This window comes from Sciurus carolinensis (genome assembly GCF_902686445.1).
Source record: "Sciurus carolinensis chromosome 19 unlocalized genomic scaffold, mSciCar1.2 SUPER_34, whole genome shotgun sequence".
Taxonomy (NCBI): domain Eukaryota; kingdom Metazoa; phylum Chordata; class Mammalia; order Rodentia; family Sciuridae; genus Sciurus; species Sciurus carolinensis.
In genome coordinates, this window is record NW_025920112.1 from 887,070 (window position 1) to 903,577 (window position 16,508).

At 38.3% G+C, this 16,508-nt stretch overlaps 1 pseudogene; it reads right to left on the reverse strand.

Annotated features, from left to right (window-relative positions):
* Positions 1 to 2,331: 2,331 nt before the first annotated feature.
* The window catches only part of LOC124973408 (zinc finger protein 14-like), a 70,764-nt pseudogene continuing 56,587 nt past the window's right edge, over positions 2,332 to 16,508 (reverse strand).

Here is a 16,508-nt window from a genome sequence, read left to right on the forward strand (position 1 = left end):
GGAAAAATTCAATGACAATACCCTATTAACTATTTAGGACATAAGATATTCCAACATTATTCCAATCCTCATATTCCAAAATTGCCTCTTCCTCCCAAATTTTCTTATACACAGAAATTTTTAGGACATTTAAATTGGGCCGACCTTATAGTTTTTAAGTACTGATATGCTGTCACTTTTTGCATCTGTTGAAAAAAGCAACATAATCCCACCACTTTTTTCCAGTTAACTCCTGCACTGACTGCAGCTCTTCAGAGTGTTAATGAAACATTATCTACAGTTCTTACACTCCTAAAACTGAATGTTCCTTTATCTCTAATAATCTTTACTGGAAAGCCTTTTGGCTGTGCTGCAATTGTTGCCATTTGAAACCAAGACTTGTATATAATGGAGTGGATATATTCTCAATTTTCAGGAAGAAATGTTCTCCCTTATGCTCAATTAATCTCAGATGGTTGCAATCTATTTTATCTCTTACTGGACAGATATTCATGTACTTTATCTTACTTATGGAAAGACTTTACATTTACAGTATTTACAATTTTCTTCATATTATCAAGCTGTCTTAATTTTTACCTCCTAATGCTTTCCATGCACCACTGGATTAACACCTTTCCTTATTGTGTCAAGTCTCTCATGCTCCATCTTCGAAAATCTTCTACATTCTAATTTCCAATGTGATTACAGTCTATAGTGATGGAGGAAAACAATGGGTTATGGTATCTATATTCACTGATATAAAATTGGAGTGATTATTACACATTGCCTCAAGCTTCTCTACAGTGAACTGAATTAACTGCAATTATTTTGGCTCTCTGTAAGTTTCCCACTGCCTTAAACATCATTACAGATTCTCCGTGTATAGCCAAACTGATGCATCATATATTTCCTCTGCAATTGTCACCTCATTTGTCCTCTAATTTGTTATCCCTGTTCATCACTCTTCAATCTCTTTACAGGATTGTACAGTTCCAGTATTTCTTGCTTATATCTATAGCCACACAGATTCCTAGACCACTTCACTCAGGGAAATACTTGTGCTGATGCTGCTATAAAATCACTGTATTCTCTATTCTCAGATGCCGTGGAATCACACATTTTCTTTCATTGAAATGCTCACGTTTTAATGAAAATCATTTCTATTTCCGTACAACAGACCTGTTTCATCGTTAAATTGCTCTCATTGCCCTCCCTTTTGTTCCCCTACTTGGGAAAATATAAACCCTTGAAGATCACATTCTAATGCATTCTGGCAGAAGAATGTAACTCATTTTCCTCACTTCCACCTCTATTCTTTTTTACGTTACCACACATACATCCTCGAGCCTTATATGGCCAATGCACATCATTTGTTCACAATAAATGCTCTTAATGTACAATATGAAGATAATACACATTGCTGGTCCTCTGCCTTGGACAGAAACATTACACCTAAGGAACCACTACCAAAGATTTACATAAAATACTGAGTTCCACAAGATCCAATATGGTGAGAACCTGTATATTTGATTATATGGGGGAAGGGATATTCTGCTGTTCTCACTCCTACAGGTCCTGTCTGTATTCCTGTCCAGGGTCGGAGACCCATCAATCAACATTAGTTTCCATCAAGGGCTTCACAATCCAATTCCCAAATTCCATTTGATACTGGATGAAGAGGACCTTGATTCAAAGAAGGACTCTCCAAGAAGAACAAGAGGCCCAAGGGAACAATGGTGTTTTAATCCTCTAGTGACTTCAGGGGATATAGTTTCACACCATCTGCTCAACAATTATAGTGTAGATGAATTTAAAATGCACCCTGGAAAATTTGGTTACAGTTTTGTTTACCAAACTTACACAAAATTCCACAATATTGGGTATTATTGTTATTACTCTGTTGGTACTGCTGCTATACTTAGGGGTAATTGTTAATTCTACTGAAATTTCCATCTGTCATACTATCCTTCATATTAGAGCTATTGATTATCTGCTGCTCTTAAATCATAAGAGATGCAAGGAATTTCATAATATGTGGTTGTTTCAATTTAACTGATAGTAGTAACCCCATTCAAAAGGAATTGGATCATCTTAAAGACATCAGAAAAAAGGTGCAACAAGGTGATGGATGTTGGGATTTATTAAATTATTGAACCTCATTGCTACTAAATATTACACGAATCAAACAGCTTTACAGTGGAGGATGTTTCTTGATACTTGCCTCATCATGCTCTGATTGTTTTTGCCAACATCTGCCTTGCTCTCTCCCTCCACCTTCCTTACACAGAAGTTCTGTTCATTCAAAAGACATACAAAACAAAAAGAAAAGATGTAGGGAGTTCAGGCCAGTCAATGTACAGAGGAGTGACGCTCTCAAGTTGAGAAAACTTTTCAGAACAATCAATCCCCTGTTTGAATGGCTTAGAAATGCTCTGCAACTCCTCTGTTCTTCAGGCCTGGAGATGTTATCTTATAGGAACATTTGGTAAAAGTGGACTCTGAGAAGCATGTTATGTGATATGCACATGCACAAAGCTAACTGTACTATGTAACCTAATTAACTTGATATGATCCTGAAATAGATAATAAAAGCACATGGAAGCCAATTGTTTGCTTGCCTCTTTATTGCTCTCCCCTTCACCATTATATCTGGACCCCAATTAACATTCACAATGCATTTGAAGGCAATTTGAACTAGTGAAGGCCATCTCACATTTATATCTGTGAGGTTTCTCTCTAGAATGACAAAATTCATTTATATGAAGGTAAGTAGAATTAGTTACTGAAGTCTTTAGCACATTCTTCACATTTAGTTTCTCTTCAGTATGAGCTATTTTGTGCCTATTACAGTGAGCAAAATTAGTGAATGCTGTCCCACATTTCTTACATTCAAAGCGTTTCTCTCCAGTTTGAGTTTCTTCATGTGTGTAAAGGCTTTGCAACATTGCTTACACTCATAAGGCTTCTCACCAGTAGGAGACTATTCATGCCTGTGAAGATAATCAGAAATAGTGAAGGATTTACCTCATTGTTAACAGCTATCATTTCTCCCCAGTATAAATTTGTCCTTGTAAGTCAAGGTAACTGGACTGAGTGAAGGCTTTGCCACATTGCTTACATTTATAAGGCTTCTCTCCAATATGAATTGATTTATGCCTGTGAAGGCAAGAAGGAAAAATGAAGGCTCTCCAATATCATTGACATCTGTAAGCCTTCTCATCAGTGTGAATTTATATATGTATTTGAAGATGACTTTTTCAATTGTTTACATTCATAGGGCTTGTTTTTATCAGTTATTTTGCTGCTGTGACTAAATGACCCAACCAGCAAAATTGTAGAGGTAAAAAAAGATGACTTAAGGGCTCATGACTTCAAAGGTCTTAATCCATAGACAGCAGGCTCTATTTCTCAGGGCTTGAGGTGAGGCAGAACATATGGCAGGAGAGTGTGCCAGAGAGAAGCAGCTCACACTAGGATCAGGAAGCAGAGAGAGGTATCCACTGGCTAAACACAAATATATACCCAAAGCCACATCCCCAATTCTCACTCCTCCAGCCACACCCTACAAGTTCAGTTAATGTGGAGAGCAGTGACAGAGGATAGGATGACAGAGGATGGGACAGCAGTGGTTAAGACTACAGGTCTCTGATGACCTCATGGCTGTGGATGCTCAGTGCCTGGGAATGTTTCTGTGCCACGGCACAGGATGCTTAGCTGATGTGGCAATGCCCTGCATGAGGAGGTGTTGTGCAAGATTCCTATCAACTCTGACATTGATTGCAGGCACACAACTCCTGAAAATAGATAAATTCTTATGCTGGGCAGCCACAGATTTCTGCTTCTGTTTCTACCCACGTAACAGTAACTTTAAACAGTGAACTTCCTTGAAAGCTACACAAAGCTTCCAACAGAGCACGTTACAACAGTGGAAAAGCTACATAGATGTACTATTTTATGCAACTTCCCTGAATACAAATAAGGCTTGCACACTCTTTAACCTGCTTTTGAGACATACATAAAGATTTCTGGCATAATTCTTTAGAGCTGCTTCTCCATCAAAAGTAGCATGCCACCTGCTTTAAAATCTACATTTGTGAGTCTTTTTTTCTAATCCCCATTGCCCCTCACCTGACCCACAGGTTTGGCAGTGTTGAACACCAGAAGTTGCCACTGATCAAATCCCTATCAGGGGATTAATTCACTCATTGGGTAAAGACTGTCTCAACAAAATCAATTATCCTTTGAATCTTCTTGCATTGGCTTAAATATGAGAATGGGGGGGACATCCTCACATGCAAACTGTAACTTTCCAACACTGGCCCCCAAAAGCACACAAAACTCTCCAATGCAAAGGACATTTTCCCATTTCCAAGACTGCCCAGAAGTCCAATTCCAAAGTCTCTTCTCAGACGCAGTTCAAACTCACCCTATAAGCTACTTTAAAAATGAAAGGCTATTTACAACTAATTTGTAAAATTACACATTTTGTAATACAAAGCTGCTCCCCTGCCCTTTCTGTTGCATCACAACCGTCAGTCTGAAAGCTGCTTCCCTGCCCTTTCCGGTGCAGCCATTTCCCCACCTCCCAACCACTTGTCAGTCTGTGAACATCCTAGCTAGCTGTTGGTTCATCAGTCAGCTTGCAAATATCCTTCCCTGTTATTGGTTCCCTGTTAGCCCGGCAAAATTCAATTGCTTAAAGGTAGCTACCCCACCATCTTTTATCATGCTTTCTCTCTCCTACTCACTTTCTTTCTCCTCCTCACTTTTCACACACTTTCTTGTACGTGCCCTTTCTCTTTTCCTCTCATTTTCTCTCTTACCCTGCAGAGAGACACTCTCTTTGCTTAATAAACCCTCTTATGTGAGTTTCCATGTCCGGAGTGGTTTCTGGTTTTTACATTGGTGCCATGACTGGGATGGGCTCTCCCACTGTCTCTTAAGCAAGTGGAAACCCATCTGATGCCCCAGTGCCCCCTGGACACAGCCTCACCTTCCATTTTGCCCAGACGTTCTCTCTGCATCCATCACCAGAATTCAGATTGGTGAGTCCTCTAGGTGGGTTCCCTAGGCCAATTTATCTGGGACCCTCAAGGCAGCTGAGGGGTTCGGATACCCCCCACCATGATGGCTGGCCCCCTTAGTCTTATCTCCTGGGTGGGTTCCTGATTTTAAGGTGGAGATTTTCTCTCAGGGTTGAGGCTCGTCTTAACGCTCACGCTCACAGTCAAAAACCCTGATATCAGGTTCTCAACCCTCTCAGCTTTTGCCCAGCACACAGACTGATGCTTGTGTGATGACACCATCACTGTCCTGCCTCCTCGACTCCAACCAACTACTGTGTGGCCTCTGGATACTGGGGCACAGACTTGGTTGTATCTGTCTCCACCATGGGACCTGGGTCCTCAATTTCAGCAGATTCAACCCTTTACCTGACTCCTGGCTTATATTTGGCCAGAGTACCCTTAGATAATCAATCCAAAATGGCCACATATGCCTTAGCCACAGACTCGGCTGCATCAGTCTCCACCATGGCATCTGGGTCCTCCATTCTGGCAGATTGAACCCTGGGAATCTTTCTCCCGACCCCTGGCTTAATGTCATAAAAATTCATTTGTGTAATGGCACACAGCTTCCATGAGCAAGTGGGCAGATGAAAAGGGATTCCTTATCAAGTCTCTTCTTTCTTGCACTTCTTTGCTCTTCCTGCAGGCTTGAGTGGCTCTGGCCCCTTCTCCATCTCCTTTACCCCATTCTGTTTCTACTTCCATTCCCTGGCCCAACCCACCTAGTCCTCCTGCCCCAAGGTACCACATATGCAGGTGTAGAGGGAGTAACCAGCTCAACAGTCAGTGGCATGTCCCAATAGTATGATATAGCAGCCCCATTCCTCACAAGTAGTGAGAGATTGGTTCACAATTTTCTGCATCCAAACCCGAATTGAAAATGACCTAGGCATCAAGTTTCTGCTAGAACCTGTTAGCTCCTTTCAGATGTCAGTCAAGTACATTGAAATGTAAACGAAGGAAGCCAGAATGCTCAGTGGGAGACCAGTTTCAAACCCAAGAAAAAAAAAGTGTCCATTTTAAATTTCTCCTGAGATGCAACACAACACTTTATCTCTCCCTTTTACCTCTTCTCTTTTCCCTTCTCCTTCTTGCCATTCTCCTTCTCCCTGTCTCATGCTATAATTAATGGCCATTATAATTTTTCTTCTATGACTTTTCTTTTCTTAAATGCTATATTTGAGCTCACAATTTTGATCCTACATACCTAGATTAATGATGTTTGATCAGTTCTTTTTATCCAACTCTAGAGTTATTTTTTGAACATCTGTTACATTGCAATGGAGATAAACACTACAAGCCCTTTACTTTTGTGTTAAATATAAGCACGCATAAAATTTAAAATAAAAAAAATGGATCAAAATACTTTTAATTCAAGTGATTTAAATTGGGTAAACTAATAAGGGCAAAATGTCTTTAAAATTAACTCACAAGTCTGTAGGTGGTCAAACTAATAAAATGTTCAAGCTTATAAAATGTTTAACATCAATTTTTCTAGGACTTTTCTTCAACAGCAAAGAGACGGCAAATACTGTTGGTACACCTGTCTGATATCATTTTTTTTTTAAACTTCTCTGACATCTTGGGTATTTTTAATAATAAGATGAGTGAATTAGAGATGACATGTATGGGATTACTCAAACATGTCTGTTAGAGACATCTGATTCAGTTACAAAGTTATTCCATGGAGTAACATACTTAAACATTATTCTTTGTATGTTAAATGTGTTCATAATTTCCAGGTATACAAGCCTTTAAAGCAGAAAATTTATGAAGCTGCTATTCTCCAAATTAAACTTGTCTGTAATGGTAATTTTAAACTCATCATTTAATGTTCTATTATAGGACCTGTCATCAATAGGGTATATGTAAAATTTGTTACTTTTTACACTGAGATAAAAAAAATTAAATGTAAATGTATTTCTAAAAGTTATTGAGAGCCTGATTTGTTTAAAGGTTAATATCACAAAACAGGAAAGCATTTTGCCACACAGAAGGAAATTTAAAGCTCTCTCACTCTTTCTTTAACTCATGTTTTAGATATAATGTTAAATTGTTTTAACTAATGTTCATATAGACTCAGGAGTCAATATATGTAAACTTCTTAAAATGACATTTAAGAAAGTGTAATGCGCAGTAGCAAAAATGGGACAACAGTGATTGAGATTGGGGTCATTGTCCTCATGACTGTGGCATGCCTGGTGCCTGGGAGTGCTCCTGTGCAGGGTCACAAGATGCCTAACTGCTGTGGCAGTACCCTCCCTGGGGTGGCTCTATGTAGGAGTCCTATCAGCTCTGACATTGATCTCAGACACACAGTTCTTGGGCAGAAAGTAATTCTTTTGCTAGATAACCAGTGTTTCACCAGCTCCCTTCTCTGGTTCCTGCCCACCTTACAGTAACTTTGGACAGTGGATTTCCTTGAGAGATACACAGAGCTCCTAACATTGCACTTTATAGCTCTGGGAAAAAAAAAAGTTACGTTAATGTCCTAGTCTCTGTAACTTTCCTGAAAACAAAGAATAATGCTTACATACATATATAGATTGCTGACATAACTCTTTAGATCTGCATTTCCATCACAGAACAGAGCTCCATCTGATCTCAACTTATTCTTCAAAATCTCTGTTTATAAACCTTTATTTTCTAATACTCCTTTGAACTCACTGAACTTGAGAATTTGGTCGTGCTGGTCATGGCAAAAGAGGAAAAAAATTAGTTTCAGGATTAGAACTTTTCTACCAAAGATTTGTGAAAAGCCCCACCTTACCTGAGATAAGGCTCTGCCTCACAACACTCCTGCACGTTAGAATGGCTCCAAAGTAAGCCACACTAACACATTTAATGTTGGGTTCAAAAGTTTGATGTTTGTTGTAAAGATTACTGTGATCTCAAACACGGGATATAGTGAATAACTGAGCCAAAATTCAAGATAGTTATTGCACAAATTGAATGTTTTATTGTTGGTGATTCATTTTGTATTTTCCTTGTAATCTCTTAATTGTTGTCTGATCAATATTTTGCAGAAGTACTGCTTCAAGAGTGAACACCAGAAATTAACTTGAAATAGTAAGCCACCACCTATAGGTCAGATAATGTAAACCACGATTAGATCAAAGGGGGGGGTAAGTAACAGTAAAGTCATAGACATTGAAATTAAAGCCCAGCACTCTTACTTTATGCCTGGTGAGACTGGCTTGCTGAATGGTTAAGATCAAACTTAGAGATTGAGATTAAATACAGAGGCCAGGAAAAACCAGTATCTTGCCCTCAAAGTCAGCCTGAACCCAGGGAACAAGAGGACTTCTCAAAGGATCTTTGAAACTCTGGGTCACACGACCTCCTGGTCAGGGAGATTGATGAGGCCACTAGAGGATGAAAACCCAATCAGTACACCTGCTGCAGAGGAGGGTCAAGGAAAAAGAAAGACATCCCTGGTGCTTTCAAGGGAAGCCACCTCATTGAGGAGACTCTGCCTAATGGATAGCACTAAAGTTAAAGCTCTCAAGTTCTCTATGAGTGACTCCTGTTAGAACTCAGCTGACTCTTTAACAGACAGGAACAAGTCACTTTGACCAGCTTGATCTTAGACACCTAGCAAAACAGTTAAAACCAAAATATAGTCATTCTTGAGCATTTAAAACAAATAATAGTTAAATGTAACATAAGATGTACACTTGTGATAGCCCACTAGAATAAAGACTAAAAGCTACAAAAGAGACATTCTCAGGCAAATGTGCCTTATAACTATCAAGAGAAACTGCCAGAGTCAGAAGTTTTTAGTCAGTTTAAGGTCTACAGACACAGGTAGGCTTAATCTGTGTTTGTTATTATCTCTACTAAACGTTGTATTTACATTCCTGATAACCTAGACAATGTTAAAATTCCCAAATAAATGCCTCGTCTTCTCTGCCTTTTCTAGGCCTTGTTATGGGAACAACATCTCAGTTCTTCCAACCCCCTGGTGAGGAATTATTGACTTCTGTCATCTTCATGATATTCATTGGTATGTTCCAGATTCTGCAACATTTATCTTGTACTAATCTCATTTCAGTACTCATGTCTTTTTGTTCTTCTCTCATAGAAGCACCCATCCTCAGATGCCTTTACAACCTGCTCTTCCCAATGAGAATTCTAACATGCACCCCTCAATTAACCCAAATTTTAAAAGGAAACTCCAAACTGCTTGCCGCATACTGCCCCCTTGCAGCTCAAAGAAGCCAAATCAATCATTGCCCTTCTTTCCCTACAGCAGTAAAGGAGTTCCTAAAATTAGAGTGGTGAATGAAGCCAGAATTGGGGACAGGCAGTTAGTACAGAAATAGGGGATCAGTCAATCGAGGAAATGAAGTCCATGAAAAACAACTGCCTCTGGAAGTCTGGAAGTTAAAGACTGCCCCTGGGAGAATGGACTTTTTACATCTCACCTGCAAAACCAGCCCTAGTCACTTAGGCAGGAAGGAGAGAGAAGTCGGGAAAGAACTGGAGAACAAAAGATTTTCTTATAAAAACAGAAACAGGGGAATGTAATACAAAGCTGCTCCCCTCCCATTTCCGTTGCATCACAACTGTCAGTCTGAAAGCTGCTCTCCTTGCGTTTGCATCACAACCTAGTTTGTCACTCTGAAAGCTGCTCTCCCGTCCCTTTCCGATGCAGCGATTTTCCCTGCCTCCCAACCACTTGTCAATTTATGAACATCCTAGAGAGCTATTGGTTCATCATTCAGCTTGCAAGCATCCTTCCCCGTTATTGGTTCCCTGTTAGTCCGGTGGAATTCAACTACTTAAGGGTAGCTACCCCACCATCTTTTCTCATGCTTTCTCTCCTACTTTCTTTCTCCTCCTCACATTTCTCTTTCTTGTGCACACCCTTTCTCTTTTCCTCTCATTTCCTCTCTTACCCTGCAGGACACACTGTTTGCTTAATAAACTCCCTTATGTGATTTCCTGTGTCTGGTGTGGTTTTCTAACACATTTTAATTTACAAAAATAGGTGCATAGAAAGAAGGGATAGGACCATAGATAAAACAAAATCCAACTGGGCAAACAGGTCCTGTAGCTCCATGTCTGGCACGAGGGGCATGTGACATTGTGATGTTCTCTTCAAAAAGGGCTTATGCAGCTATGCCATGGTGGTCTGATGGTTGCATCTGAATGGTCTTTCTGTTTAGTTGTCTGTGCTCAGTTCCTGCAGCTTTCCCCTAGGACGACATCCCATATTAGTGGTATTTTTTAATCTCCAGGGTCTCCACAGCTCCTTCAGCTTCCTCATCAAATATGCACACCTTACCTTGTCTGGGAGTGCCCAAAGGGACTCTGACCCTGCTGCATGTTGCCTGTTCTATCTTGCCTTACTTTCATATCTTCACAGAAACACCTTATGTGCACTGGTCTCTTCTCTAGAGAATTTTAACTGTTACTTCCTTGAGTTTCATGAGAATGGTGTGGTTTTTGCCAGCTCCTGAGATGCCCTCAGGCCATCTTTCTTGTTTTGTCTGGTCAAAGTATTTAGCATTTCTTTAGTGGCAGCAAAGTCTTTAACAACTGCAACTTCCTTACCTCCAATTTTACTCTTCAAGTCTATGTTTTCCAAATCTTTCTGCTATGCTCTGCTTTCTGCTCCTGATTAGGACAATAAATCTGGCTAAAGCTTGCCAGCAAAATGCATGCCAATGCCTGAATGCTATACTGCCTAGAAATTTCTTGTGCCATATAAAGAAGTCCATCCCATTTAAAATGTCTCAGAAAGTACAAGGACACAGGTAAAATGCACACTTCTTTGCCAAACGTAACAGGAATGGCCTCTAGTCATTAGTAATGGTGTCCTCCTTTTCCTGTAAACACTGTTGATTCCTGTCTTCCCTGTCCACAGTCTTATATGCATTCTGGCCTTCTGAGCTTTCACCAGTATCGGCCATTAAGCTCCCCAGACAAACTAAGCCGTTTCCAGCTTGTACTGCTAAACATCTCAAAATTCTTCCAATTCCAAAATGCTCTAAATGCTCATGAACCATATGATCACGTTAGTCACACCAATGACCCAACTCTCAGGACCAACGTATATTTTACTGAGTTTTCTCACTATTGTGTCTAAAAGAGGCATCAAGTACAATTGTAGAAGAGGGAGAGTTTATTTTAGGTCTCCATCCGTAGAAAGAAGGCTCCAGGTATATATATACAATGAAATATTACTCAGCTATAAAGAATAATAAAATTATGGCATTTGCAGGCAAATGGATGAAATTGGAGAATATCATGTTAAGTGAGATAAACCAATCTCAAAAATCCAAAAGACGAATGATCTCACTGATAAGCGGATGATGACACATAATGGGTGGTGGGAGGGGGGCAAGAATGGAGGAAGGAGGGAAAAGAGAGATGGGAGAGGTGGAGGGAATGAAAAAAATAACGGAATGAATCAAACATCATTACTCTATGTAAATGTATGAATATGCAAATGATATGCTGTTACTCCATGTACAAACAGAAACAACATGTATCCCATTTTTTTACAATAAAAAAAAATAATAAGTTGCAGTGGCAGAACAGTAGACCACTGTTACAGTTACAAGTAGCTTTCCAAAGTGATTACACCCCTCCAGTCATGCCTTAGTTATATATCCTCATTATCATGAACAGTTAATAATTTCAAACTTGTGAATTAAAAAAGTCCTTATTTTAGTTTGCATTTCTAATACTAAAAAGGTTGAACATCTATCTTTACATATATTTATTGAACATCTTTCTTCCTCTGTGAATGTATTGTTACATATTTTAATAATTATAAAATATATTCAATTATAAATTAATACATTTAATATTTCTTTCCAATATTATTGATTTCTGAAATATTTTATAATGTTCTTGATTTTAATATTTCATTGGTGATGAGTTGCAAATACCTTTTCTCAGTCTATGGACATGTATTTTTATTTGTCATTTTTTTCCCAGACAGAAGATCTAACTTTTAAGGTGTCAAAATGTATCAGTACTTTCCTTCTTACTCTGTCCTTTTTGTGTTTAAGATTATGTTCTATTTCAGTTAGGTAAGAGGAATAAGTTTAAGAGCTCTATTGTACAATATGGTGACTATATGTGAAACAATGTTCTTTACTTTGGGAAAATCACCGAAAATAGATTTTAAAAGTGTTTCCACTACAAGAAATTTTAACACATGAGATAATGTATATGTTAATTAACTGAGCAATTCCATAATGTATACATGATAAAATATATCATTTTTATTGGTCAATTAAAAAGAGAATTCTAAAAAAAAAAACAAAAAAACCCTGAATTTACAAGAACTATATTGAAGTGGTTAACTATGGAACCAGGCATGGTGGCACATGTCTGTAATTCAGTTACTCGGGAGGCTGCGACAGGAGGATCACAAGTTTGAGGCCAGCCTCAGCAATTTAGTGAGGCCTTAAGCAGCTTGGTAAGACCCTGTCTCAAACACAAAAAACAAAACAAAACAAAAAAGCCCAGGAGGGATGTGACTTAAAGTGCCCTTAGGTTCCATTTCCAGTACCAAAAAACAAATCAACAATAAAAAAAGATAAGACTTTGAAAGTAGATTGGCTGGGTATGAATCCTACCTCTGTCATCTATTAACTGTGTAATCTTGTAACTTACCATCATTTGTAAAATGTACCCTACTCTCAACATTCTATACCTCCTCAAGACTGGGATCCTAATTAGAATAAGATATAGTCCATGCTTGTATAAATATATCAAAATAGATTCTACTGTCATGCTTAACTAAAAGAACAAATAAAATTTAAAAAATATAAATAAATAAAATGTACCCTACTTCAGGAGACTTAAGAAGATTAAAAAATGTAAGGATTATTCTTATGTTGGCTATTATTATTTTCCTAATCTATTAAAATATACATCACTTTTTTTGTTAATAAAATCAAACCACCAAAAAAAAAAAAAAAAAAAAAAAAAGAAACAAGGCTCCATTGTTCGGGCACTTGTGAGGCACAATATCATAGTGGAAGCATGTGACAAAGGATAACAGCTCACATCATGGACACAAAGCAGAGTGAGAGGTCTCCAATGGCCAAACACATATACACCAAAGTCATACCCATAATTCCCACAATCTCCAATCACTACCTACCCCTTCAATTACCAGTTAATTCCTATAAGGAGATTAATTCACTGATGTGGTTAAGACTCTCAAGACGAAATTGCTCCTCATTTGATCCTTTTTGCATCATTTTACACTTAAACTTTTGGGGGACACCTGAAATACAAACCGTACCAGAGCTTCTCTCTAGCTCACTTAAGTATTTCAAGGTAAGAGGAAGTACTGAAAGTGTTCCACACTGCTTAAATTCATACAGCTTCTCCCCAGTATGAGTCTACTTATGTATCTGAAGGTAAGAGCAAACAGTAAAGCCTTTCCCAAATTGTTTCCATTTACAGGGCATCTCTCTTATACAAGTTTGCTTATGTAAGTGAAAGAGTCTGGACAGAGTGAAGATTTAACCACACTGCTTACCTTCATAGATTTTCTCTCCAGTATGAGTTTGTTTATGTATTTTAAGGTAAGAGGAAGCAGTGAATGCTTTTCCACATCGCTCACATTCATAGGGCTTCTCTCCAGTGTGAGTTCGATTATGTATTTGAAGGCTAGACGAAACAGTGAAGGCTTTTCCACACTGTTTACATTCATAGGACTTCTCTCCTGTATGAGTTCGATAATGTTTTTGAAGTGCAGTCGAAGTAATAAGACATTTCCACATTGTTTACATTCATAGGGTTTCTCTCCTGTATGAGTTCGTTTATGTATTTGAAGGTAAGAGGACCTAGTGAAGGCTTTCCCACATTGTTTACATTCATAGGGCTTCTGTCCTGTGTGAATTTTCTCATGAGAGTGAAGATGAACGGGCCGAGTGAAGGCTTTTCCACACTGCTTACATTCATAGGGCTTTTCCCCTGTATGAGTTCGATTATGTTTTTGAAGGTGAGATGAAGTAGTGAAGGCTCTTGCACATTGTTCACATTCATAGGGCTTCTCTCCTGTATGAGTTCGTTTATGAATTTTAAGGTAAGAGGAAGTAGTGAAGGCTTTCCCACATTGTTTACATTCATAGGGCTTCTTTCCTGTATGAGTTCTTTCATGTGAGTGCAGGTCACTTGTTGAAACAAAGGCTTTCCCACATTGTTCACATTCATAGGGCCTCTCTCCAGTATGAGTTCGATTATGTATTTGAAGGTAAAATGAAGTAGTAAAGGCTTTTTCACATTGATTACATTTATAGGGCTTCTCTCCAGTATGTGATTGTTTATGTATTTGAAGAGAAGAGGAACTACAGAAGGCTTTTCCACATTGTTTACATTCATAGGGCTTCTTTCCTGTATGAGTTCTTTCATGTGAGTGAAGGTTACTGGATGAAATAAAGGATTTCCCACAGTGCTTACATTCATAGGGTTTCTCTCCAGTATGAGTTCGTTTATGTATTTGAAGGTAAGAGGAACTACAGAATGCTTTCCCACATTGTTTACATTCATAGGGATTCTTTCCTGTATGAGATCTTTCATGTAAGTGAAGGTGCCGGGACGAAGTGAAGGTTTCCTCACAGTCCTTACATTCATAGGGTTTCTCTCCAGTATGAGTTCGTTTATGTATTTGAAGGTAAGAGGACCTAGTGAAGGCTTTCCCACATTGTTTACATTCATAGGGCTTCTTTCCTGTATGAGTTCTTTCATGTGATTTAAGTTGAGTGGAGTGAGTGAAGGCTTTTCCACACTGTTTACATTCATAGGGTTTCTCTCCAGTATGAGTTCGATTATGTATTTGAAGATTATATGAAGTAGTGAAGGCTTTCCCACATTGTTTACATTCATAGGGCTTCTCTCCAGTATGAATTCGTTTATGTACTTGAAGGTAAGAAGACCTAGTGAAGACTTTCCCACATTGGTTACATTCATAGGACTTCTTTCCTGTATGAGTTTGTTCATGTAACTGAAGGTTAGGAGAGCTAATGAAGGTTTTCCTACATTGTTTCCATCTATTAGCTGTCTCTGCAGTATAAGTTTGTATACGTTTTTGAAAGTAATTTGAACCAGAGAAGTCTTTTCCAAGTTTCTTATATCCACATGGATTGTCCCTAATATGATACCCTCCATATTCTTGAAAACACCTGGAACTCAATTCTCTTCCCCATGTCAAACATCCATAAGGTCCATTTACAGTATGCTCTGATGCTTGTCTTTGAACACTTAGGAGAGGAATGAAGAATTTACTGTTCTGTTTAAGTTTATTTGGCTTCCCTCCACTCTCCTGATTCTCAAATGCTTTGTTTACAGAGTGAGATATAATGTGCCTGTTAAAGAAAAATTGATAAATGAAGATGTGTCCACACATACTACTTTCACATGGACTTTCTAGCAGGAATGTTCTTTTAAGACTGGACTTGGAACATCACTGAACATTTTTCCAGAGTACCTTTTTAAATTTTTACAGAGCCTATCATATGACTTCTAAAAAAAAAAAAATTACAAGCACAATTTATGGTTGGCTCATTATACTTGAGCATTTAGTAAAAGGCATTAGAATTACACTATAACCAAGGTCAATGAAACTTCTGGCTTTCTGTATTGTCTAGACTGAAAGACAATATCATGATTACTTTGCAATAATGCTTCTCCATAGCCACTCCAAAAACAGTGCTATCATGAATGCACTTTGTTAGTACTGTCAAAAATCAATTATTTTAAATACACGAAACATGTATCTTACATTAAAATTTATATCTGGTGAAAAAAGAATAAATGTAATTCACATCATGTTTGTTTTCTTTGCTTATTTGTAAAATTATAAAACAGGCTAGAATTACCTCAAGGCACTATGTTTACCCTAACAACTACAAATTACCTTATATCTCTCCTGGGATTTGTGTTCTGATCTTCAACATTATGGACCTCAGATCTGGCTCCTAAAATATAGACCCAGGACAGTAATTATGAAACATCATTATTTCAGAAAGAATTATGGGATTTATAATTTGAACAACTATAATGCAACAATAAAGAACATGAACAAATGTGGTAAAAAAGAATTCTGGTATTTATTCAGCACAGTGCAATGACATTAGGCCCAGTTCATTCCACAAAATACTGCCTTTTCACATTCCAAATTCATGAGAGAGAAAAAATACTCCCCAGTGCTCTGTATTTGATTATGTAATGAAACATGATCCTTACCTACAGAAGCCAGATTTCTAAGGACTTCCTGCATCACATCTCTGTAGAGATTCTTCTGGGAAGGATCCAGCAAAGCCCACTCTTCTTTAGTGAAGTTCACAGTCACATCATCAAAGGCCACTGAGTTCTAAAATGTCCCATAAAAATGTAGTGCATGCCAGGAGAGAGTGATGACATGAGGGTTGTATTCTCAATGTAGGAGATGTTCTCATGTTTCTATGATTTCCAAATATTTAGTCCATG